General features: G+C 24.4%; 1 protein-coding gene across 2 annotated transcripts in view; it reads right to left on the reverse strand.

Moving 5' to 3' along the window:
• Positions 1–1,147: 1,147 nt before the first annotated feature.
• LOC111634394 (homeotic protein antennapedia-like) overlaps positions 1,148–19,540 on the reverse strand; it is a 184,621-nt gene continuing 166,228 nt past the window's right edge. The window contains exons 1-5 of one of the 2 annotated variants that reach the window (XR_002758220.1): positions 19,373–19,510; positions 19,223–19,286; positions 11,677–11,869; positions 9,048–9,241; positions 1,148–1,240 (exon numbers count right to left, since the gene is read on the reverse strand). The gene's annotated coding sequence lies outside the window, so the exon portion shown is untranslated. Of the gene's footprint in view, positions 1,241–9,047; positions 9,242–11,676; positions 11,870–19,222 lie in introns of those variants that run through there. The other variant, XR_002758219.1, reaches the window with a different exon arrangement.

The raw sequence follows: 19,540 nt of genomic DNA on the forward strand, positions 1-19,540 counted from the left end.
ACTCTTTTTTTTTATTATTATAAACGTTTCTACCATTCTTTCTTCCGAATAGCCCACAAAGGATTGTGAAGTTATAACTTTTGGGAATAAAATGAAGGACAATGAATCGATTTTAATACATTCAAAAATTTAGCCAGGAAATTATTTTTATTATAAACATAATCCACTTATGATACGAAACAAATCTATACGAGAGTCTTTATAATGGATCCTATTTACAGTAAAAAAGTTTCCTTAAAATTCATACAAAGAATATTATTAATACGTTCAATTATTAAACGTTATTCTAGAAGCATAAACAAAAAATTGTTAGGCTATAAATCAAACCTGTTTGCATGAAAATTATTAAGATTGTTCTATTATACAAGAATAGGGTCCTTACGTCGAAATTTAATTTTAATTAAATTTATTACTTGATATCATCTAAAACAAAACTATAATAACAAATCTAATAATATAGAGTAGATTGAGACTTCGCTTACCCGGTGCAAGGTCAATCATTCGAGAATAAGCGTTATTATTTATGTTATTCTTTTTAGTTAAGCTCATAACGAGTTTCTGGGAAGGTCAATGGGATTACTAAAGCTCTGGAATGATTGTCTAGACTCAATGAACTTCAACTAATAGATGATTAAGCATCGGTAAGTCGATTATATGGATAAAAAATATGAAAACAATCCTATGTTCCCAACTTGTTATAACTTAGAAGATTTCAAACTATATTATCTGTTATGATGTAGAAGTACTGTACAGGATAATTCTTAAGGTTTATAATTATATTAATAAGTATATGCTTTTAATACCATTCTTTTATTAAAAATTTATTTTAATCTATGAAAGTCTATAACGAATGAGTTTCACATGTTTCAATGATTATCAGATCTGTTTAATATACCTGGCTAATGCAAAAGATCTAAACATTCTGACTTGCCAAGCGAATAATAAGTTGTATCATTACCACCTGCCTGACTCATTATTTGCTTAATAGCCTGTTAATATTCTAGACGTAAAGTTCGGCTCTTCCTGTATCAATTTCATTTCAATGTCGAAACAAGACAAGAAACAAAAGAGTACTTTGTATTGTTTTATTTAAAATAAAATACATTTCTTATTATCTTTAATTTAAAATAAAGAATAAGACTTAAATTTGATTAATATATTTATTACTGTCATTTTATTTATGAATTTCGTCACTAACTTGCTCAGTAATAAGTATATCTGTAGCAAAATTAAGTGTAATCTGTAAGAAAAATTAGTTCTACATTAGTTTTTATGTTAAAATTTCTTAAAAAGTTTTATAATTATTATATTTTAAAACAATTTTTAAAATTTTAATTCATATTTTTTGAATATATAATTTTCTTCAAACGTTAAAAATACTTTTTGATATTGTAATTCAAAATTAAATGTTATCCAAGCTATAAAATAAAACGTAAAAAAGTTAATTTAATTATTTAAACAATGTTTGTTAAAATGTTTAAATATACTATAAAATACAGGCTAATAACACGAGCAGCTGCTAAATTCAATGAACAAGCGTTGGTTAACATACGAATTGATCACGCAAAGCTTTATGCAACTGTTGCTTTACGTTAAGAATACTTTCACGAAAATATAAATTTTTGAATAAATAAAAATATAAGTATCTCTTACGCCTATAGGCTACAATTTATTTAAACAAGAACTCATTATATTATAATGAATTAGAAATAAATCTACGTTTTAAAAGTTAATATTTAAATTAAAATTTTTAAATATTAAAATAAATTTATCAATGTATTTTTCTTGTAATTTTTTCCCCTTTCTTTTGCATGTAATATGCACATTCATTTCATTACATATTAATCCAAATTACGACTCATGTTTCCTCAGGCAAGTTACAGGTTTTTCTGATGCATGGATTGTTTAAATGAATAAAGAAAGGTGCTAATGAATGTTGTCATAAAGTACTACATGAGAAATATAGGAAGTAATGTTTTATTGTGTTCAACCCAGACGGAAAGTCATTCCAGATAAAGAGCGGAAAGTCTATTGTGGATTATGAACTTCGTAATTTATAAAAATATTTTTTTAATCATCACCATAAAATAATTTTTTTTAAATAATATTGACGATTAACTTTTATAAATAGATATTCACAGTTTGTAATTAAGCAATTTATAAAATTTTTATATCAAATACAGAAGGGTGTAGACTTAGTTAAAAAAGGAACTATATTTTGATCAAAATTTTCGAATATTGAACTCTTTTGCTTTAATCAATCGAAATTATTTATTTTATGAAATTTTCTTTATATTTTAACAAGAAAATAACTTTATAACGTGTTATATCGTGTTGAAAATTTCAAAATATCTTAATTTTAGCTTTTGTTGCAGGTTTATCTATCGAAATTTCCGATAAAACACGAAGTCTACATACAAATGCATAATACACCATCATAATTTGCATGGAAACGTATAATTTTTATATCCATCAATTTGACTAAATCTTTTCTAACAGTTACTTTCATTGGAACAAAAATGAAATGATTTCTGTATATAATAGGTGAGTGTATTTATACCTGCTCATTTTATCACCATACCTATCAAAATGTTTAGGTTATCTACTGACCTTGTAGTAAGTGCAGTTCCTAGAAACTATTATTAAGCCAGCCACTATTTCGTGTATAGACTTTAAAAATAAAAATTTTGCGCCACAATAAAAACGGTCTCGTTTTCTAGTCACATCGGCTTGAATGATTTCTATTTCTATACCAAAAACACATTATAAAAGTTTTTATTGCATTTTGAGCATAAAACATTTTCTTTAAAATACGATAGTTGTGAGAACTATTCGTTTTATTTCTGCTTCGAGAATACCAATATTAATCTATTTTTTATTTTTATCAATTTTTCATTTTCCTCGGAACGTTTTAATAATAATAAAAACACAACAAAAATATTAATTTAAATTATTAAAATAAAGTAAATCGAATAAACGATTGTAAAATAATATTTATCAATTTTCCTAGAAAAATCTCTCTTCTATCAATAAATTATTTTTATANTAGTTGATATTAAACATTTAAAATATACTTTTCTCAATGAATAAAAAGAATAAATGTTTGTAACAAAATCATTAGATTAATTAAAATGAATTTATTAGAAATAAACCTACAAACCAATTCCAAAATATTAAAATTATGCCCGAATAACAACTGTTTCAAAATAGAGAGTAAGCAAAGATAACTCTATTTTTAAGAATATAGAGCTTGATGTAAAGAGGACAAGCCCAGCTTTTACAAACTCTTTCATCTCTAAAACGTTTTATGACTCGAACACAGTTGGAAACGTTAGAGGAAATTGCTTTATTACGTGGGATAGGCACGCTATACTCACTAGGTCATTGTGAAAGGCAATCCTAGCAGTTACCATAATAACTTAGTTCAGACCTAGCCTATATATATATATATTGTCAGACATCTTAATTTTAACTTTACGGCACCAATAAACTTATCGAAGTAATTTTTCCACACGGTCTGAGGTAAACAAAATTAAATTACACAGAATAAACGTAAACACTTTACTTTTATTAAGTTTAAAATTTAGATTTTACAAAGTATATATTTGAAATTTTTATACTCTAAGTTGCATTTATTATATAATAAATTCAAAACTTGTTTAAAACATTGACATTCAATATTTTAAAATTATTTTTAAATAATTGTGCATACTGAAACTCGATCGAGAAACTAGTAGACACGACAAGGTTGAGTGATCAACTCTGCGACCTAAAAGGTTAAACTTTAGTTGGTACTGTTTGTTTTTGCAATTCAAATGACGGAGCAGCTTCGAGTCTTTGGGCGGAACCGGTGACAGACCTACATGTAAAATAGGATTTCGGTGTGGATCCATCCCTTCACTGTCAAAATGCTCATAACTACAATCGTTCATCAAATTAATTCTTGGCATTTTAGATATCCTTAATTGAATATCATTAACTCATTGACATTTATCTATTTCATATCATTCGTGGTTTAAATGCCAAATTGCTTACAATAAAAATCAGATAGTTCTAGTCAATTACTGATTATCTTATGAATAGATCTTTAGTAATTTAAATACAATTCGTTCCGGATAATCAAAGTTAAATTTTTATTATAAAGTGACGTTGAAAATTGCTAATTAATTTTTCTTCTTATTAAACTCTTAATAATCCAAAATCCCAAGTTGCTGGAATTTTCTACGTAAATAAAAATGCATGCAGGCCTATACAGACTTATAACATTTTACTATATGTTTCATTTCTTAAAAATTTAATAAAATTTAGTTACATCAATTGATTTTAGATAAATAATTTTTGTTTGAAAATATAATTTATAAATTAAAAATAACATATCATTACATTTTTGCTATAATTTACAATAGTTTAAATCGATATTAAGGATAAGATTAAATCTATAGGAACAAGAATTGTTTAAAATAACGTTATTTCAACATTTCTAACTTGTTTTGTTTTTATTTTCTGTTTCAGGAAGTCATGAAAAAGTATTTTCTTTACTATTGACCAACCCTTTGATGCGACATATTTGTAAAATGCTGTCAATAAATTGAATTGAATATATAGCACTGTAAAATACATTTTATATTTTGTATTTTAATAAAAAAAAACTTATAAAATATTTTTATTTTAAATATATTAAAATACTATTTTAAGATATTTAATTTAAAATACAACAAGGGTTACTAATACAATTTAAAATAAAATACTTTAAATCCAACAGAAAAAACTTCTGCTAGATTCAGAGCTTTTTGTTTTCAATTAAGAAAATAGAATAATAATATATTCATTTTGATACAATAAATTAATCTTAGTAAAATTTTGATCTGCATAGAAATTCTCTTAGAAGGCTTTTGCACTTTTTTTCTATTAATTTTCTATTATAATATATGGAGAAATGGAGCAACGCTTATAGACCTAGTAACCCATTGTTATAGGAAGATATTAAACGAAGAGAATGTCGGTAAAACGATTTTAAAATAATTATATCTTTAGTAGAAAGAGAAAATTGACAACGTCATTGACAGAAAAATTTTGTAAAGTTGAAGAGAAAAGTGTATTTGCCATCTTCAAGGCGTCATTATCCTAATGGGAACATCTGAACAAAACGTGTGGGGATGAAACTATTTCCGTCGTCCGATTGATTCGTCGAAGGTTAGATAGTAAGGTAACAAAGAACATTGCCTTTGGGGATGTGACCCTGCTGCAAAAGATTACAAAAGCAAGACTAATTAAAGATAGAGTGAGTTCACATGCAAGACTCTCTCCCTTTTTCAAATGTTCTTTTTGCACCATTAAAACAACCGGTGGGACAATTAGGGTGGGATGAAAAGAAGCTCATCCAATAATTTTTGAAAATGTTCGTCTTGTAGAAACTAGTTCCATTCCGTGATCTGCAAAGGCCTCGCGTGTATGACGAAGAAATTATGTTTCTCCATTTAATTTTAAGCGGCTACATTTTCTGAATTATTCGTTTCTCCTCGAGGAAGGAATTTGAATGGTTTGCCTCTGTAATTTGTCACCTTAATTTTACTTAAGTAGTTAACAAATTCGTGCATGTGCTCGGAAGCTAAGTTTTAAAGATAATTAACAAAACTCCATATTTAATTTAAATTCAAAAATTTTAAAGAATTTGACACTTGTTTTAAATAAATCACAAGCTTTTATCTAACTTGAATGAACTTGAAAGTGGAATCTATCAGAAAATGAAACGAAATTCAATTTAAAATCATTTTATATTCGAAATTAACGACATTAAAAGATTTGAATTAATTAAATTAAATATTTTAAGTGGCATTTATTTAGCATTGAAATCGTTAAAATTTACTATAACAGAAAAATTCACTTAATAATAAATTAGGTATATTAAGTTAATTCTCTTGGCACTGCATTATGAAACAAGCTATAAAAGTATTATTTAGAATATTATATTTGTATAAAAGCTTCAACCGATAGCTAAAATAATATTTAAAAAACACACATTCGTTTTACTGTACAGTACAGTACACATAAAGCTGTCTTCAGCATTGTAGCTAATAGTCCTATAACAATCCAAAATTAATAATTACATTTCAACTAATTAAATAAATGCTAAATTTATGTTCAACATATAATAAATAACCATTTAGTAAATGCTTATTCAATTGCTTTATTACCCACTAATTTGTAGATTACTATCTAATTGAGATTTACAATATCTTCTTTTTTTCTAATTTAAATTGGTAACAAAACATTCATTAAGATATACATAATTTATGAACCAATTATTCTAAAAGAATTGCATTTTTTCTAGTGAAAATAATAGCTTATTATTTATGATTATATAACAAGATGAATGGACAATTTTATAATATCAACAGTAATATAATATCAAAACATTTACAGTTTATAAAATTAACTTGATTTTTATTAAAACTAATAGAATATTAAAATTAATTTTAAATTTGTGTAATAGTCTAATCAAATTAAACGAATATTACTTAAATATATAAATTATATATTATAAGCAATAATATTATAAATAGGCTAAATTTTAGCCTGGAAATTATAGCAAAAATAAATAAAATTGTGTAAAAATTATTTGTAAATTTAATATTGGTTATTCTATAGATATTTAGGGACAATAATTTACATAATTTTGTACTTTGCCGCTTTTTAATACTATTTAATATCATATTATTCAATAAATGTAAAGACTACAAATCATAAGATCCTATATTATAGTCATAAAATAATTTTTTTTTAATTTTCATGTGTCCTGTTTAAAGAATAAAATTTTTAATCTAGCTAAAAGCATTTTAAAGTTAGTGACATATGAAAGGTCGAAACCATCATGGTTCGAAAATTTATGGCAGGTGACAACTACAACAATTGTGCATTGTGTGTCATCTCGATTTGACTGAAATATGAGGTTTTCTGTTAAANTTTAGGAAATAAGTCTATTAGAATTCACTAATAGGCCTATAACCTTGACACAATATGTATAAATTTTCAGATGACTGATAACGATGCTTACAATAGCTAATTATTATCCCCCTATTTAACTTTGTATAGTCACAACACGTCATTCTTATCAAACAAGCTTAATGATATAACTACGATTTTTGATTACCATCTTAGATTACTGTCAGAATATGTAAAATTAAACTTGTTTGGAATAAATTAGATTTAATTAGATTAATAGAAGTTGCTTAAAAGTTTTACTTAATTAAATGTATTATTTTCATTAAATTTTAAAAAGTTATACTTAAAAAAACAAGATAGTTACTTTAGTATTAAAAGAATTAAAATTTATTATAATATACAAATTATTGTACAATTAAAATAGCATTGTTGAAAAGATAAGTATAAGAGTTGAAATGTATTACAAATTACAATTGCCTTCAGGGTGCAATTGATTCAACATGCAAAACTGTGATAAATATTTGTTTATTTCCTGACTTGAATATCTGAAATTAGATAATGTTTTGTTGTAGAATATTGTGTCTTAACAAGAACAAAGTAATCGTGGTTAGTTTTACGGTTAGTGTTCAAGTGTAAGATATAGACTCCACCCATCTTAGTCCCGATTGGTGAGTTCTCGAGCAAATCTTTAAGTTCGTGTCATCAGGTCTTTCTTGAATGTTAATAGTTACAATAGAAACAATTGGCTTTTATTTTTACTATCGAATGGTCTTTTTTAAACACATTATTCCCATAAAAGCTATTATATTTTTGGAAGCATTTTCGATCCTTGGATGCTAGCCAAATAAAGAAAAAAGAGAAAAAACCTGCACGGCCCATTCTTGGAATGAATATAACAAAATTTTAAAAGATTAATTTAATGATATATTTTATATAATAGAACTATTAAAATATATACAATTTATAATTTGCAACAAATTCACTGATGTTATCAAATTTAATAATCTTTAATTCGATTCATCCTAAGTTAGAACTGTTTTAAGAGTTCACTTAATCAACAGAATATAAGCTACAAGTTTACTAAACTTTTTAAATATTCAAATTTTTTTGATAAAATTTAAAACAACTAATGTGAGTCTGAATTAGTAAATAAATTTTATTTCTAAGTCAGTGAAACTTTTCAAGCAGTACACAATTAATAAAATGCTGAAAATTAGTTTAGCCCTATTGTAACGAATCAGTCTAAACTTTTCCAATTTATTGTTTTTAATATTTATCTTACTTATTTAAACAAAAATGTTAAAAATATTTAAATTCATTTCTTTATAAGTTAAGTACATTTTTCTTAATAATTTTTTATTTTCTTTTTTCTGGATATTTATACGTTGACTGGACCTGAACAATCTTATACTGTACAGTACAGTACTTATAACAAACAAATGACTGTATAAATTAAAAAATAAGCAAAATTTCTTACCATTTACAACATAAATTGGAAATATTTAAAGTTATTAGACTCCACACAATTAGCTAAAGAAATGTCTAGTTTAATATAACTCCTATTATATTTTAAAATTTACTAATAGTTCCTAATTATTTTCCCTTCATTTATAGTGCCATTTGGTAAATATTTAAAATATAAATATAATAAAGTTTCCATTTGTTTAGGAAATAAGTCTATTAGAATTCACTAATAGGCCTATAACCTTGACACAATATGTATAAATTTTCAGATGACTGATAACGATGCTTACAATAGCTAATTATTATCCCCCTATTTAACTTTGTATAGTCACAACACGTCATTCTTATCAAACAAGCTTAATGATATAACTACGATTTTTGATTACCATCTTAGATTACTGTCAGAATATGTAAAATTAAACTTGTTTGGAATAAATTAGATTTAATTAGATTAATAGAAGTTGCTTAAAAGTTTTACTTAATTAAATGTATTATTTTCATTAAATTTTAAAAAGTTATACTTAAAAAAAAACAAAATAGTTACTTTAGTTTAATGAATATCTTACGATTTACTAAATGATTTTTTAATGCTTTTTTCCTTACAAAGTAAAGGAAAACGATTACAAGTTACATATACATACCTAAAATATAGAAATATACAAGTAGACTTTTCTTTTGTTATCTTGCCATACCTAACCAGAAATTGTTGAATACCTGATGTATTTTCAACCGCCCACTCGACGCCATTCGTCCGTGAAGACACCCCCTGAAGCTAAGTATCGAACACAAGATTGGTGGAAAAAGTTTGCCCCAAGCAAATACCCAAAGTTGATTCCTGTACATAAAAGATTCTAATTAAAATACCTAAAACTATTGATAATAAATAATAAAACATATATTGTAACTACTAGCAAAATAAATAAAAAAATTTTATTAACAACTCTTAAAATAAAATATATTTAAAAGTATCAATTTATGTTAAGTAAAACATTTCTTAAAAGTTAGATTTAACAAACGATATTTTGATAGAATATTAAGTTAATTAGATATAAGTTACATTTAAATTGGATTTTTTTTTTTGGTCAAAAATACTTGAATTAATTTTAAAAATCGGATAAAGCTTGTGAGTTAATTATTTTCGTAAGAGATTAAATTGTTTAGCGTTCAAATTATCATCAAGTTTTAGTAAAATCCGTTAAATAAAGTTTCTTAAATCCACGGCAGAGATGTGGTTTGTCTCATTCTATTGCAAAGTGGGTATAGAATGATAGAAGTGAGAACTTGAACATCTGGCGATGCTCCTACCCTATGTTTATTATTTGTGGTCGTTATGCAAACCAAGCTTAGCAACTTTTGGAATTTATTGTTCAACGTGAAAATAACCAATCCTCTTTTTCCTCAGCGAGACTAACATATGTTAGTGAAGGCAATGAATAATTTATGTTTGTCTTAACGCATCGATTGGATGATATTGCTAACTTTTTAAAATGATAGTGAGCAAAAAAGAAAAAAACCAAAATCTCATTTTTTAAAAGGGATGGTACAAAAATTAATTATCTTTTTTGAACCGTACCGTTTTTAAGTTTGCAAACAGAATGTATTGCAGTTATAAATTGTATTTCAAACGGATCTAGGTCTAGATGTAATAATCTAAAGCTGGTTGGAATTTTTTTTAATCAATTTTATCAAATGTTAAATTTGATTTTTGAAAAATTCGTATAAGTATAAATTATTATTGTAATATATTATACTTTAGTTCATAATAAAATTACTCCTTTGACTATTTACTAATATATTTAGGCTATATTATTCTATTAAATTGGGAAAAGGGTGTCAAAGCAGTTTCATAATTTTTTAAAAACATAAGAGATTGAAACTAATACAAAAATTTTCTTATGAATTAGTTTTGATCTCTGTTTTAAATTATTACTTAATGTTATTGAGACCATTGCACCATAATATGCAATCAGTGAGAACTGTTTTTTTTTTTTTTTAAATCGAAGTGTAAAGATTTACACTTCGATTTAAAAAAAAAAAAAAACAGTTCTCACTTATAACATTGTAATTTAATAATAAAACGTTGACAATATAGGAGTATATAAATACTTTTATCTATGTATTCATCATGCTAATAGCATTCATCTTGAAAATTATTTGATTTTTTTAAACATTTAAACNCACTTCGATTTAAAAAAAAAAACAGTTCTCACTTATAACATTGTAATTTAATAATAAAACGTTGACAATATAGGAGTATATAAATACTTTTATCTATGTATTCATCATGCTAATAGCATTCATCTTGAAAATTATTTGATTTTTTTTAACATTTAAACTTAACCCAAATATGATTTTCATAAATTCGAAAAGTTGTTAAAGAATAAAAACGTGCTAAGAAAGAAAATGTAACAACGTATTCTAAATATTGTGACACAAAAGCATTTTCTCGAAACAACTTTCTAGTAAAAAATTAGACCTTTAAAAATTTTAATCTAAAAAATTTTATTTAAAAAATATTTTGTTGAAATTAACAGTACAAGTATTCCTATCAGTTTTGGTTATTAGCCTTAGGCAAAAGGCGTCTTCTGGACTTGTTTTCATTAATCACATTCTTGTGACATCGCATCCTTTTTCTAACAAACCGAACAAGATGAAGATAAGAAAAGAAGAAAAACTTATCCTATCCATAGATATCAACGTCTAAAAATGATTTTGTGATATGTGATGTTTCAAAAGCAACAAGCTTTAAAGTTAAATATGAAAAAGACCAATTGACTTTATCAAAACCAAGTCCAACGACCTGATGAAGTAAAACAGAAAAATTTGCAACTACTGTCACGATTTACGTAACGGAATTCGATTTAATAATATCATTTAATAATTTTTAACTGCAAAATAAATCATATCCTAATATTTGAGAATGTGAAGAAAGATTATTATTTATAAAATATGTAGGTTAAAATATTTTTTAAATAAATTTGATAAATGTAATAACTATAATAGGTCTGTATTAAGTTAATATTTAAAAAAACGAAAGTTTTATTATTTTATTAATCTAACAAGTAAGTTTAGAATTATTACTACAACGTAACTGTCCTAATTTCAAAATGTTATTTACAGTAGATAGGCCTACTGTGATAATATAAGTTACATTGTATTCCAAACAATAAGAAAATTAAGACATTTCGTGATAATCTTCTCAATGAGTAAACCAATAGTCGCCTATAGTCATTGACTATTGCATATTTAATAACAGTCCAATCTGCTTACCATTACTGAAGGTGGGATACCTGGCAGTCTCTTCTCAGACGATTTCTGAAGCTATAGTCTGTGTAATTATAGAACAGACTGGACAGACGACATTGATAAATGATCCGTCAAGACGTCGCTTTCTGCTTAATTATAATACACTGTTTTTTATCATGTATCCCTTGGACCGTTGATCCTTCTTGTCTTCGAAAGCCTGGGGAAATACCAGTTGTTATTTTAAAGTATGCTATGTCATTTAGTAAACCGAACTTAGTTGACAGCAAAATAATAATTACACTGATATGTGATTTTTGTTTCAAGAAACAACTAATAATCAATTTATTAATTTAATTATTAATCGCTCGCATTTCTTTCATTAAAAAAATGCAAAGTTTAGCCATTAACGTTATATTAAGAATATATCTTGACATTTTAAATTTTTATAGCAGTACGTTATTTTATATAGACCTACAATCTATGTTATTTAGTTGTAAAATCACTTTATCATGAAATAAATGTAAAAATGGCGATTAATTCTTAAACGTTACTAAAGCCAATGAGATATCAACTTCTTTAAACTATTCTTCATTAATATGTATGAACATGTTAGAAGCAACCTACATCCCTTTCATTTGTCCTTTAAAAACGAGATTTGTCCCTCCCACAATCTCCTCCTGTGTCCTTTTCTATTAAACACTTGATTGTTTCATACTTCTTACAATAAGTCAGTTGTTTCCTAGAGTCTTTAATGAAACGATTAATAAGAACAGGTTACGGTGCCTCTTTTCATTTACTTTTTTCCTACCTTAAATTGTAGGAAGTTTCAGCAAATTAACTGTAAAACGGATATATGAATGAAGCTCCTTTTTCACAAAATAAACCAATAGAAAAAATAGCATCGAAACCACAAAGATAATTGAGGAGATTTCACACACATTACATGAAGTAAATTAATTTTCGAACCTAAAATCTTAATGTTAGAAAAAAATATCTGAAAATATTACTTTTCTTTAATAACTTATTACCAATTACAAATAATTAAGTTTCATGTTGTTATAATTTATAGGTTATAAACATTTTATCTCATTGGTTTCTTCTTTATTAAATATATTTTTTACAATCTATTTTATAAACTGTATACTTATGGTGCACATTTTTGCATTTTTTTCATACCTCTAAATATTTTTATTCATTAATATGCCTTTTTGACATTGTAAAGATGCTTAATAAATAGTTTTGCAAGATAAGAAACTAAAAATTTTTACAGCAAATGTTTTAAAATTATCTCTGTAAGATGCCCAATATATATTTATACTCTTAGTAAGATTTATTATTTTAATTGTGTCATTAGGTGATGAAGAATATTTAACATTATACGTAGTAAAATCGAATGTCAGAGCTAAAAAAATTATTATTTTAAAGGATTTTTATGTTAATCAAACATTTTTATTATCGATCACCGTCTATTAAAAGGGGGATTTGCTGTATTAGATGATTTTGAGTGTTTATTCTATATTCCTTCATCCTCAAATTGCTACTGTCATGATAAGTGAAGATGATGAACGATGTTTAGAACTTGGGTAGTAAAAGGTGGAAATTTTCCCTTCGAAGAGAAATGACTAAGTTAATGACCTTGTCCTTTAGTGTAAGGCATAAGGCTGCATCATTGAAAATAGGAGGGTAAATTGAGTACCGAAGTAATTTTAAACTATTTTGTAAATTTGTTCCAATTTACTTCTATCCTATTTAGCTTTTAATTCTATTAATTTCGTTAATCGATTACGATTAAACAGATTTTTATATTTACTTAATACACACAATAATACTCAGTTTACTCATCTATCTTGCAACAATTTTTGAAACCGAATTAGTCGGATCTGATACTTTTCCGAGATTAAATAACTGTTTGAAGGAACTGTAATAGGGCTTATTTGCTTAAAAGTAATAACTTAAGTCAGAATTCGATAATAATCTATTTAAAATCTAATTTAGAACAATTACATTTAGTTAAATTCGAAACAATCTGGAAACACTTGTAGCTGATGATGACATTTTTCTACTGTTCTCTTAAATTAATGTTTCTGTTGGTTTCTTCTAAATCTTATTTTCTAGAAGCAGGATCTTTTTTGTTTTGGTCATTATAAGACAGGTTAACGTAACGGACAAAATTTTGAACTGAAGAGTTCGAAAAGTTTTGTGTTGCGTGTACAAAAGGGGCGGAATCTAAACGTCAATCAATAAAGACAAGTAGGTTTCTAAATGATATTTTTTCGTTTGTTAGCACGAATAAAGTGTTAGTTACTTACTACACATACTTCGCTTCTGATCAGAAATCAAAATTGACAAATTTCTAACCAGTTTAATAACATTAAACTCATGTAAATGACAGACAAGATCCGTAACATCAGTCATCTTTGATTAATTTATAACTAATGCTATAAATCGATCGGAAATTTTGTAGATGAAATAATAAAATGTTATTTACTTACAGTATACAATGCTAGTCTAGACACACAAAAATAAATAATCATAAAATTATTGAGCCACAAAAAAGTATACATTTATATACGTAAACAGATATAAATAACTTATTTTCATTATAACTGCGTACAGTACATTAATTTGCTAAAAGGCTTATTTTAATTTTAAAATAAGTCTTTCGCAATTTTCCATTGACAATGCAGAACAAATTTAGTTATATAAATTCAAGAACATGCTTATTATTATTAGTAGGCTATAGAAATTTCTCGTAAACAAGTCTTGATTTAGTTATGCAAGTAATGATTGCTAAACAGAATATTTATTGTTAAATATTAAAATGATACTGAAATTATATAAAAATTGTATCTTTTTAATTGAGTAATGTTCAGAAAATAACATTTTTTTTATTTTTATTATAAAATTTTAAAATAAATTTAACAGTAAAATGTTTTTACAAATTAATTATAAAAAGTTACAAATATCATAATTCTAGAAACTTAATCAATATGACACGTAAGGCTATGTAAAGCGCTCATTAATTTTCTTCAATACATTTTTAAATAATAAAAAAGATCTATTGAGATTAAGATGTAAATTGGCATTTATTTTAATCTAATTAATAAAGTTAATGATTTCATTATAGATTAAAAATGATTTATGAACATATTTGTTATTTTTAATAAGCTATCTTTCTATTTACAATATTTACAAAACCTTTTTTTTAGTAGGCCTACTATACCCATTATCAATCCATTACAATATTCTAATTATATATTTAAAATAATAAGAAAATAACAAATTGTAAAAAATTACACAAATTATTAATTTTTCTCAATTTTTTAACGTTAAAAATTTTAAATCTGACGTCTTTCGTAGCGGAAAAAAACCTTGAAACAAGTTACAATAAAAGAAAAATATATTAACTTATGCTAATTTTATTCTGAATTTTATCGACTTAACGGACTTTTAAATCATAGTTAGAATAATAGAAAATATGTATATATGCACATCTGTATTTAATCTGCGAGAAATCAGATGATCGAAAGTTATCTACAAGAACTTAGTTATGTCATTAAATCTTATTACGGTTATAAAGCAAAGTAATTTATAGTTTATGAACGAGTGCATGTATCTTAAACTCTCACAGGAAAGTGCGTGATAACTATCACGAATCTTCAACAGGGTGAAATCAATTGTATGGTAATACCGACGGTCGTAACTTTTACTGATGACGGATGTGACATCATAACTTTCCCCGAGGCTGCAGTAAAAAGAGGTAGTTGGTTAGTGGGTCTTCGCTTGTCTGGACAACATTATACGATAATACCTTGTCTCTGTTATGATCTACTTCCTGAATTTAAAAAGTTGCCATTGCGTAATGCGAACGATCTCTAGAACCTACTTATAATCATCTTAAAAAAATCAAACAAATTATTCTCGTAAAGGAAAACTAATTAATATAAATTTATTTAGGTATATAACACGTTTAAAGTAGGTTAAAGGGAAGAAATATTAAGAATTTCTTCGTAATTAATCGCGTTATTCAATTATTGGTATGATTCAATCATCTTTTATTCTGCTCTTATGAGATTTTTATGGATTTTTCCGAACAGAATAACATTTTTGTTGTTGTTGTTTTATTACTAAAAACATATTTTAATTATTATAAAAATTAATAATTGATTCAACACAGTATTGTTCGAGGCATCATATAGAAGATCCTATATAAAATGACTTATTTCTAGTAAAGAGATCGTTTAAAATCAATTTTTCAATAAATATTAATTAATAAAACACTTAAAATTTGATAGAATTTTAAGTATTAAAGTNATTAAACTCATACAATACATTACTTACAGTGATATCATAAGCATGTTAAGTAACCAAAATTATTTCTATTCATATAAGTAAAAAATTATGTTTATTATTTGTAAATACTGAAAGAATTATTTGGCTTATAGTTTATCTATTTACTGGAATATAATTTAATTAGCCTAATTTTTGTATTTTTTTGTAACAAAAGAATTTTTTCGTTAATTTCTATAACAAATTGATAATTTATACATAAATGTTTAACTAAAACAAAGTTTTTAGCTTTGTATAGACATTGTAGAGCCATATAACTTCGGAAGAAAATTTGTTTATATCACAATTGATTACAATTGATATTTTAAAAGAAAAACTTAACTCCACATTCAACAGTTTCTTTGATGTTAAAGCATAATCTTAACATTACGAAGATATATACACAGGAATTAAAGTAAAAACAAACATAATCGAAGTATTCTTCATCAAATTTACAAAATTTACATATTTTATGTAATTAAACGGTTGATTTAAAAAATAAATACATATAAGAATTAATTGGTCTACTAAAAAGTTATATCTTGCCTACTTTAATTAAATAAAATGTATTTTCTAGTCAGCATAAAACTAAATATTTGATTCAAGCTTATATGACAAACAAAATTTTAATTTTTATACAGAATAAATAAATAAATCACTTTTAATACAAAAAAAAAGTAATTCAAACTTATTTTTAAAATGTATATAAATGGAGACAATTAACCGAATTATTATATTATATAGGCATATCTAATCTTAAAATTAATTGAAATAATACATTTTTTAAATTGACTATTACAAAATTATAAACTTGACATACCATTTTAATACATAAAATACATTTAGTTCGCGAAATTTATTTTAAACACATTAAATTTTTTTATGAATCTAATTATCTTCAAAAAAATAATTTAGAAAATTACATTATTTTTTTTTTAATATTGAAGTTACCTGCAATTTATAACGTGTAAAAACGAACAACGATATCCAACAAATGTTATTTTGTTTGATTAGATTAAAAAATAAATAAATTATAAAAAGTAATAATTTATTGAATATCCAAAAAGAAACGAAATAATTTTGTTTGAAAATTCTATTTTACTTCTCCCAAGATAATATTTGATACATAAATCTTTCAACTGATTCGTCGTCACGCAAAACCATATCCGGTTTTATCACGTCAGTAGTGAAACTTCAGACTACTCATACATGTAAAAACAATCCTAATGGTTTATTAAACAATAGTCGGCTTATATATGCTCTATGGTTTAGGTGGAGTCTTATCGATATATCTACTGACAACTCATCAACGACATCCTTCTTAGCAAGTTACGTCACTTCCTTTCGTTTACCGATTCAATCAGGTGTTAATTTAATGCGTTTAGATAATCCTTTAGTATCCTGTTATTTAATATAGACCTATCCTATTTATAACTTATAAATTGTCTAGATAGAGAAAACGGTTTGATAAATGAATGCCTTCGTATGAACGATGTATAAAGTTATAATAAATAAAATAAATACAAAGAATAGATTTTTAAAGCATTTTAAAATAAAAATAATTACATTTATTCTGTATATTTCTTAAAATTATTACTTAATAATTTTAAAATCGCTTGTTACTATAAGAATTTTCAGTTGAAAAATTATAAATATTTTTAATAGAATTACCTATTTTTTATATTAGTTCTACATTTTTATAATTAAAGAGACATATAAAATTTTTTTTCTGTTTAGAATCTTTTTATAATTTTATAATAAAAAATAATAAAAATGAATTTGTTTAATAATTGTTTTAATCATAAATTACTTAATAATAATAAGTTTTATCAATTTATATAACAATAAATTTTTTTTATTAAATTTAATATTTTACGAAATAAAAAATTAAATTAGTTATTATTATTATAACAAATAATAAGTTATAAAGCAATCATTTTTATTCCTTAAAATCATTACTGTGCTTTACAAAAGTCAGATTGATCTACATGTACGAAAGTAGCGACACCTTGTGACAAAGTCGGGAACCCGGTTTTGTTTGTTATAAATTAAACGGAAATCAATCTAAACAATATGTTTTTATATAAATTACATTAAACAATGATTCGATACTATTAAATATTTTATTTTATTAAAATTAAATTTGTATTTTATTAATACATTTAAAACATTAAATTATATTTAATTTAAAATATTTACAATAAAATTTTGCTTTATATTGTTAAATTATTATTATTACTATTTTTATTTTACTAAGGTTTAATTTTTATTACAATATTTAGAATTTTTGTTTAAAAGTTTCTTTTTTAAAATGTTTATAAGCTATAGCCTAATGTTTCTATCAGATCTTTTTATTAATAATATTAATTAAAATTAATAAAATAAAAGAATTCAACAACATATAAATAATAGGAAAATATAATGTATGTATTTAATCTTCACATAATCCTTAAAGAACTTTATATGCCTTATTTATCAAAATTTTATTTTCGTAATTAATAATTTTTATATTTATATATTTAAAAAGTCGTTTAGATTAAATATTTTTACTCTTTTTAATTTAGAAATTTATTAATAAAATCGAAAATTTCTTAAGCACATTAATTTTTACTTCTCATTAAATTAAATAATTTAAATAAAAATTTACTACAAAATATTTTAAAACACATCAGATAACTTTATTTTAAATTTAACGAGATTAGACCAGTTTAAAAGCATATTTTTCAACAAAAAATATGCTTTTAAATGTTTACATTGTTTGTTAAAAATGTGCTCTAAAGTTGTGTAATGTCGTTAAAGCAAGATAAAACCACTTTTAAATGATTAGATATGAAACTAATAAAGAATTAAACTCATAGAATACATTACTTACAGTGATATTAATTATACTAAAAATAGCTATATAAAATTAGTTTATTACTTAAAAATTCATTTTGATACAAATGAAGTGAAAATATTTTTATATTATTCGTTTTATACGAAGAATATAAAAAATTGTAACTTAAAATATATGATTTCATATTAGAAAAAGAATAAATATTGAAACAATTTGGAAAAAAAATAAACATTCCTTGTTCTCTAAATAATAAAAATTAAAAGGTAATAGAAATTCAGATAACAAATATTATCTTTTTATGTAATTATTTTAAAATTCTTATTTAAATTAAAAATTAGAAACAAAATTATTTTGTAAATTTGATATTTAATTCAAAGAATAAAAAATTTAAAATGATTAACTTACTCCATTTTGGTCTGTTCTTTCAGAGAAACATTTTCCTGGTTGTTCAATACCTTGAAGTTACTATCTAGAAAGGAATTTTGTCTAAATTAGAAAATATCAGTAGTTTCGTCATTTACAGTCTATTAATATTCGTCATTTGTAAGTTATTACATTGATAAGAATTTGAATACTTCGTAGTCTATATTTCCTCAATGAAGCTTCAGAATTATCAAATTTACAGCTTCAAAAGTCAATAACTTTTTACTTTTTCTTTCTTTCTTCCCCAACTCTTCCCAACTGATCTTAGAAAGATAACTGAGCTTGAAAAAAGAAAGAGAA

This window comes from Centruroides sculpturatus, unplaced genomic scaffold, assembly GCF_000671375.1.
Source record: "Centruroides sculpturatus isolate CEXI.00-Female unplaced genomic scaffold, Cexi_2.0 scaffold210, whole genome shotgun sequence".
NCBI classification, from domain to species: domain Eukaryota; kingdom Metazoa; phylum Arthropoda; class Arachnida; order Scorpiones; family Buthidae; genus Centruroides; species Centruroides sculpturatus.